We start from the raw sequence: 8,416 nt of genomic DNA on the forward strand, positions 1-8,416 counted from the left end.
TGCACAATGAAGTAGTATACGGAAATACTAAGGAAAGAAGAGACGCGCTTGAAGTTCTCGAGGCTATATATATTGCGATAAGGAATAGCCCAGTAGGCAGACCAGCTGAAGAGGACTGAACGTCTCTTAAAAGGACCATCACAGAAGCTGGAAAGAAAAACATAGGTACAAAGAAGGTAACTGCGAAGAAACCATGGGTAACAGAAGATATACTTCGGTTGATCGATGAATGAAGGAAGTACAAAAATGTTCAGGAAAATTCAGGCATACAGACACGCAAGTCACTTAGGAATGAAATAAATAGGAAGTGCAGGGAAGCTAATGCAAAATGGCTGCAAGAGAAAAGCGAAGAAATCGAAAAAGAAGTGATTGTCGGAAGGACTGACTCAACATGTATAGAAGTGAAAAACAACCTCCGGTGAAACTAAGAGCGGGAACGGTAACATTAAGAGTGCAATGAGAATTCCGCTGTTAAATACAGAGGAGAGAGCGGATAGATGGAGATTACACTGAAGGCCTCTATGAGGGGGAGGACTTGTTTGTGACGTGATAGAAGAAGAAACAGTAGTCGATGAAGAAGAGATAGAGAACCCAGTATTAGAATCAGAATTTAAAACAGCTTTCGAGAACTTAAAATCAAATAAGACAAAAGAGATAGATAACGTTCCATCAAAATTTCTAAAATCGTTGGGAGAAGTGGCAACAAGACGATTACTCACGTTGGTGTGTAGAATTTATGAGACTGGCGATATACCATCTGACTTTCGGAAAAACATCATACACACAATTCCAAAGACTGCAAGAGCCGACATGTGAGAGAATTATTGCACAATCAGCGTGGTGGCCAGGGTGGCCGAGCGGTTCTAGGCGCTAGAGTCTGGAACCGCGCGACCGCTACGGCCGCAGGTTCGAATCTTGCCTCGGGCATGGATGTGTGTGATGCCCTTAGGTTAGTTAGGTTTAAGTAGTTCTAAGTTCTAGGGGACTGATGACCTCAGAAGTTAAGTCCCATAGTGCTCAGAGCCATTTGACCCACAATCAGCTTAACAGCTCATGCATCCAAGTTGCTGACAAGAACAACATGCAGAAGAATTGGAAAGAGAGCATAGGATGTGTCAGATGATTATCAGTTTTGCTTTAGGAAAAGTAAAGGCACCGAGAGGCAGTTCTGACGTTGCGGTTGTAATAGAAGGAAGACTGAAGAAAAATCAAGGTACTGCATAGGATTTGTCGGCATGAAAAAAGCTTTCGACGGTGTAAAATGGTGTAAGATGTTCGAAATTGTGAGAAAAATAGTGGTAAGCTATAGGGATAGACGGGTAATACACAATATGTACAAGAGCCAAGAGGGAATAGTAAGAGTGGATGTGCAAGAACGAAGTGCTCGGATTAAAAGGGGTCGTGTGACAGGGCCTCCCGTCGGGTAGACCGTTCGAGGGGTGTAGAACAGGGATGTAGTATTTCGCTCCCACTGCTCAATCTGTTCATCGAAGAAGCGGTGATGGAAATAATCGGGGAGGAAAGGAATACATGGAAAACACTGACAAGAAGGGACAGGATGGTACGACATCGCTTAAGACATCAGGAAATAGCTTTTATGGTACTTGAAGAAGCTGTAGAGGGTAAAAACTGTAGAGAAAGACAGAGACTGGAAGACATCCAGCAAATAATTGAGGATGTAGGCTGCAAGTACTACTTCGAGATGAAGAGGTTGGCACAGAAGAGGAACTCGTGGCGGGCAGCATCAAACCAGTCAGAAGACTGATGAGCAAAAAAAGAAAAAGTCGCTGTTATGGTATCTGCTGTGTTTATTAAACTTACGTAAAAACACTACAAACTTATGCACCAACTCAATATTTAAACAATGGAACCTTTAACATAAGTAAGGGGAAAATGGGCTGAAGGTCTGAATTGAAGTTTCTGTAAGAGAGGGCATTGAACTAGGATAATCCGTGCAGCTGTGGTAGCCCTAATGCTACAGTGATGTAGTGGTTAGTCCATCTGCGTAGTAAGCAAGAGACTCAAGTCCTGGCTGTTGCATAAATTTTAATTCATTGCTTGATCTTGTATCCATCAGCATAAAATGAATTACCGATAGGCTTGCTGATTTATAGACGACGAGGTTACAGAAAACTTCGCACTTCTAACGCTTGTTGTAAAGTTCCCGAATTTAATTCAGCAGAAATTCTGTACGCTCATAGTAGGTGTATAATTATCATACGGAGAAGGCGGAGTAAAGCAAGCAGTGAGACTATGTGGCTCCACCACCCTTGAAAAACGGCGAAGATGCAACCGTCATCGAGCAAGGTGATGCTGAGTGTTTTGTGGGGCTGCCACAGTGTGCGAGCGCACGCCCGTGTGTGCGCGCGCTACTAATGGACTATGTTCCTGAGTGGCAAACCGTGTCAGGAGCCTGCTACCGAAATCTCGTGACGGATATTCCCCAAGGCTGTCCCAAGGAAAAGGGGTAAATTTGCTCCATCTCAACGCCTCAGCTGATTCTACACAGAAGGCAGTCACTCCTGCTATCAAATTTTACCTCATCACCATATCCTCCTAACGTGGTACCGAGTGACTTCTTTTTCTTACCTCATAGGAAGAAACTAGCGTGAGGCAAGCATTTCCAGAATGACGACGACGTCATTTTTGAGGTGGGACGTTTCCTCAACAGCCAAAATTGAAATTTATACTACCTATATCTCCGCCAAGTCATCCACCGTTGCAAAAAATGTTCTGCATGAAAGAGTGAATATACAGATCAAGTTTCTTGATCACAGCTTGACTTTTTTAAAGTGATAACTAAATCCTTATGGCTGACTGTCGGCAGAATCCAACTTTCCCCAATACTACAGGAAATGTATTCGCAATTGCAAATATGAATCACCACCAGTTGCGTATCTGAACAACGACAGTAAAAATTTGTGTCAGACTGGAACTCTAACCTTGATTTCTTACTTAACTTCACCGCTTTTTTTCCTCCCTCACTTAACTGATTATAAAGATACCTTAACTAATGAGGGGTCTATTTGCAACCGCTACTTTACCCTAAAAAATAATAATAATAACAATATCTGCGTCACTTAAGGCGTTGGCCCCTAACTACGCCTATCATAATTCTACCTAAACTAAGAAAGGAGGAAAGGAAAGGGGGGAGGGGGGAGAGGGTATCATATGTAACAGAGAAGGTTCTTTTTTTATTTTTTTTTCCTGAGTACTTGTGTTTTACTTATTTTTTATTTTTTCTATAATTTTTTTAAACTTGTGGAGCAAAGTCCGTGAAGCCACCCACAGCCGTGGAGAAATCCATGCACATCTTCTCGAAAATAAAAGGGAATACCGTTGCGGATCATAGCAACAAAAATCCAAAAACAGTGCATCAGATAAGGTCAAGCGCACATTGCAGGGACATCCCAACTATGTGGCGGATTGTAGAAAGCACTCGAAAGAAAGTTCGAAAGGTAGATAACTGACAATGGCGCAATGTCGTTCGTTCGCATAAGTCCAAAAGTCGAGAACACATTTCGGCAGTTTCCAACCCGAAGGGCAACTGGGTGCCCTGAACCTCTGTTTGCTCCTCCGCCGTCTGACAAGTCCATTGGCTGAATGACGTTGACTTCTTATATAGAAAGTCTTTGGCCGCCACTGCTGATAATTTTTATTCAAAGTTTGGGTGGTGGGGATCGAATCCGGGATTGAGGACATTTTGTTTGAAGACGCCACCCCCTTTTTTTTATCTTATTTTGTTTGTTTTAGTTCGTTGCATCTGCTCGGGGCGGACGTTGTAAGACACCCGTTTCAGTTCGTCTTTGATCCAATAACTCAGTTCTTTTTTGTTACAGAGGGCAGCTAACCCGCTGACCGAACACGCTGAGCTACCGTGCCGGCTCCACTAGACCACAGAAGCTGACACGGAGACTGTAGTCATCAATAATATATTCTCCTTCACTATTTACAAAAGTCTGACAACGCTGGGTATACTTTTCGATTCTGCGACTGTAGAAATCATGTGATTTTTAGGCTAAGAACTCGTAGAGCCATTTCGGAGCACATTTTCATCCGGAAAGGAAGTTTCTTGAAGGCTGTTCAATAGAGAGTGGAAAAGATGAAAATACGGGAGCGCAAGATCAGATGAATAAGGCAGGTGCGGTATGACTTCACAACCCAACTTTTGTATAGTCCTTTTTGACATTCTAGTAGAATGAGGGTAGGCGTTATCTAGGAGTAGCATCACTTCACACACTCTTCCTGGCCGCTGTTCTCGGACTGCGTCTGCAAGACATCTCAGTAATAAACAACAGATGTCAGCAGTGATGGTTACATCGCGGGGAAACGATTCGTAGCACACCACACCGTCCCTGATCCACCCTATGCATACCTTTACCTTTTGTGGATACACGTATGTCTTTGTACGGGGAGTTTTTGTTTTATCTGGGCCAACCATTCCCTTCTTTTCCTCATGTTAGCAGAAGTCACCAGTAACGATACAAAGTAGGAATGGTCGGTGTTGGTCACAAGCCGATTGATGGCGAGCAAGCTGAGATGCACATACGGCCACCCACTAATTTTTGTGGTTTTGGCTTAGAGCATGTGGTAGCCATACACCTGATTTTTGAACCTTCCCCATCGCATGCAAATGTTGCACGATGGTGGAAGGATCACAGTTCATAACATTTTCCAGTTTTCGAGTTCACTGACGTGGATCATTGTGGGTTAAAGTGTTTAAACGATCTTCATCAAACCCGCGCGACTGCTGCGGTCGCAGGTTCGAATCCTGCCTCGGGCATGAATGTGTGTGATGTCCTTAGGTTAGTTAGGTTTAAGTAGTTCTAAGTTCTAGGGGACTAATGACCTCAGATGTTGAGTCCCATAGTGCTCAGCGCCATTTGAACCATTTTTCATCAAACCCCGAATGTCTTCCTGAACGTGGAGAGTCACTAATGTCATCACGGCCCCCTTTAAAACGAGAAAACCATTTTGTATCCGTGCTTTCCAATGACATTATCCCCGTACACAACGCCAATGTTTCTGGCTATCTTTGCTTTTGTCACCCCTCTATTGAAGAGTAGAATATGTCGGAAATGTTCCGATTTCTCCAGTTGGCACTATTTTCTAGCATCCAAAGCTCCACTCACTATCGCCAGAAGACAAAATGGCAAAACGTAAACTCAAATAGCAAGAGTGAAATACGAATAAAAATGACAGTCGATAGATAAACCCCAACCGGAATAACAACATGCAAAACAAAAACACTACAAATTTATACACCAACCTATATTTGCTGCATCTCTTCCACCACTGCTATCTTCCACTGGCGTCGTGGTTTTCGTATCCTCTTCAAGCAGAACGACTTTCCATTTCTTGTTTCTGTCTGTCTCTCTCTCTCTCTCTCTCTGTCTCTCGGGCTATCCCTTTATCTCATACTAGCTTCCTAGCAACAAGAGGTATTCGTTTTTGCATCTATGCCAAATGTCCTCGTTGACCATTTGTGTTAAGAGTCTGAACTCCTTGGCACGACCCTTCCTAGTTACTGGTTCTGGCCCACGTCGAATAGTTACTACTCATAGTTTGCCACCATTTAGGAATTGGGGTGGCGTCAATGGTGTATTTATCTCTCGTGGAGTGACTGGTCTTGAGTTTATTGTAGCTTCTGTTCCCATTAATATGCCAACGGTCTTGCCGCAGTGATAACACCGGTTCCCGTCAGATCACCGAAGTTAAGCGCTGTCGGGCTGTGCTAGCACTTGGATGGGTGACCATCCGGTCTGCTGCGCGCTGTTGGCAAGCGGGGTGCACTCAGCTCTTGTCAGGCAAACTCAGGAGCTACTTGATTGAGAAGTAGCGGCTCCGGTCACGGAAACTGACATACGGCCGGGAGTGCGGTGTGATGACCACATACCCCTTCATATCCGCATCCAGTGACGCCTGAGGGCTGAGGACGACACGGCGGCTGGTCAGTACCGTTGTATTGTTGCGCCTTCATGGCCTATTCGGGAGGAGTTTAGTTCTTAGTTCCCATCAATAAAGCGTCTGGGCTGTCTTCATCCACCTGAGAGCGAACAAGTGCCTTCCTCAAGCTACACTTGATGGACCCTATCATGCGTTCCCACCAACCCCACCAACCTTCCCCACCAAACCGCCCGTGATGGTATATACTTCAAGTGATTCCATGGTGGATACAGTAGTATTATATGTCAGTGTGCTGGATATTTTTGAAGAGCTCAGACAGTTATGTGTTGGCTGCACAGAATGTTGTAGCGTCCTCTGATTAAGCAGCGAGCAGTAGGCTTCTGCGTCCTGCAAAGCGTTGCTAGGCCATTGGAAATCTATCAGTGGACGTATGGGTGACAGCTCGATATGAATTGCATATGGTGTTTATTCCTCGGCAAACCAGATGCGTCAGTTCTGTATCTAGGATATTTGTATTAGTGCCAATATTTGTTTCGCATTGTACTGTTTCTTTGAGGTGCTACTTGGGCGGCTTGCGACGGTTGGAGATCGTCAGCAGATGCTCTTACGTCACAGCAAGTGTGCCATAGAACTTCCTACGAATACTCCAAGGACTGCCTAAAAGGAGTCTCGGAATATCGAACAACAAGAGTCGCCAATGAAGAAACAAAACTATAATGGATAATATCGATAGTAAAAGCTTTTGTAGAATTTCACTTAATGTGAATTCAAGAGCCACTCGATACAGGTCTTCGTAATTCAATATGTAATAAAAGTGAATGGTCATCTATAACAGCTGAAAATCATTTTGAATTATAGATGGAAAATTGATTATTAAGTAATATTTTTGGAAGAAACCCATATCAAGCATTTTTACAGTTTTTCCATTTGGAAGTCTCTCACAAGAACACGTCTATGGTGGTTAGGTGGATGAAGAACTCATGTGGGTTCTCCTGACACAACTTTTACATTCTCGCTGCTGGCTCGGTTCGATGGGCTTTTTGAAAGAGTGCAAGTAGTCACGGAACCCAGAGCGCAGCTGCCTCTGACATGTTCAAAACGTCATGCAAGACCTTGAAAACTGATCTATGACTAATTTTCACTTTTAGAACTGCAGCCTCCATTGTGAAAAGCCAGTCTACGAGCACCAGGGCGTCCAGTTCTCAGGCGATTACCGTTTATTCACAGAGATATGATCTGCCAATTGGTCATACAGACTTGTTTGACCGCGGTAGAAGCGACTACGCCATGTAACCGTCGTCTCAGACGGTGGTGCAATGTTACTGTACAGTTTCACCAATTCAGCATGGACTATTGTAGCGTTGTTCCCCTTCGAATACGGGAAACCAATTACCACACAATATTCCACTTCGCCAATGGGCTGCGTTATTTACTTCTCTTTTCAGCGTTGTGTAATGTACTGTTCAGTGCGTGCCAGGCTGCAGACATGTACTTGAAAACAAACAAAAAAGTAATTACGCAGTTTGATTTTTGATAGGTGAAAAAACTCGAATATCCAACGTTAACATACCAATAAAAGTCTATTTGATTCGCAAGACAATAGACAATGGGGCTCGGGTCGATGCCAAGTTCGTTGACTTCTGGAACGAGTCACTAAGTGTACGAAATATGAAATTATGGACCATCGGAGCAGCCTTATGATTCTGTTGAGAATTTCCTAGTACCTAAGCACTAGTTTATTAGTGGGGCACCCACAACTGTTCTGTAACATGTTCATGGTAAACAAATCCGCCACAGTCGTAAAATACTTTATTGACCGAAGTCTTGCAAGACAGAAGTCTCTAAACACCACCATGGTTTCGGTTCAAAAATGGCTCTGAGCACTATGGGACCAAACATCTGAGGTCATCAGTCCCCTAGAACTTAGAACAAATTAAATCTAACTTAAGGACATCACACACATCCATGCCCGAGGCAGGATTCGAACCTGCGACCGTAGCGGTCTCGCGGTTCCAGACTGAAGCGCCTAGAACCGCAAGGCCCCATGGTTTCGGGATCTTAGCCCCATCATCAGGTGCATTTGAAATCTAGCAGTAGTAGGACATCACGCCTATGTCCTGACAGCCGGTCGCAGTGACCGAGCGGTTCTAGGTGCTTCAGTCCGGAACCGCGCTGCTGCTACGGTCGCAGGTTCGAATCCTACCTCGGGCATGGATGTGTGTGATGTCCTTAGGTTAGTTACAATTTAAGTCGTTCTAAGTCTAGGGGACTGATGACCTCAGATGTTAAGTCCCATAGTGCTTAGAGCGTTTTTTATGTCCTGAGAAATAATAGGTAACATCTACCGTAGATGGACTGTCAAATAACATGGAGCCACAATTTGGGATGTTATTTCACGGTCCACTTACTGTAGATTTTTGCCTTTTAATTGTTAGGACGTGGTATGACGTCCTACTACTGCTGTATTTCAGATAACCTAATAATGGGGCTAAGATCCCGAAACCGTAAT

At 44.0% G+C, this 8,416-nt stretch overlaps 1 pseudogene; it reads left to right on the plus strand.

Moving 5' to 3' along the window:
- Positions 1 to 5,663: 5,663 nt before the first annotated feature.
- On the plus strand, positions 5,664 to 5,781 carry LOC126476220 (5S ribosomal RNA; annotated as a pseudogene).
- Positions 5,782 to 8,416: the final 2,635 nt, after the last annotated feature.

This window comes from Schistocerca serialis, chromosome 4, assembly GCF_023864345.2.
Source record: "Schistocerca serialis cubense isolate TAMUIC-IGC-003099 chromosome 4, iqSchSeri2.2, whole genome shotgun sequence".
NCBI classification, from domain to species: Eukaryota; Metazoa; Arthropoda; class Insecta; order Orthoptera; family Acrididae; genus Schistocerca; species Schistocerca serialis.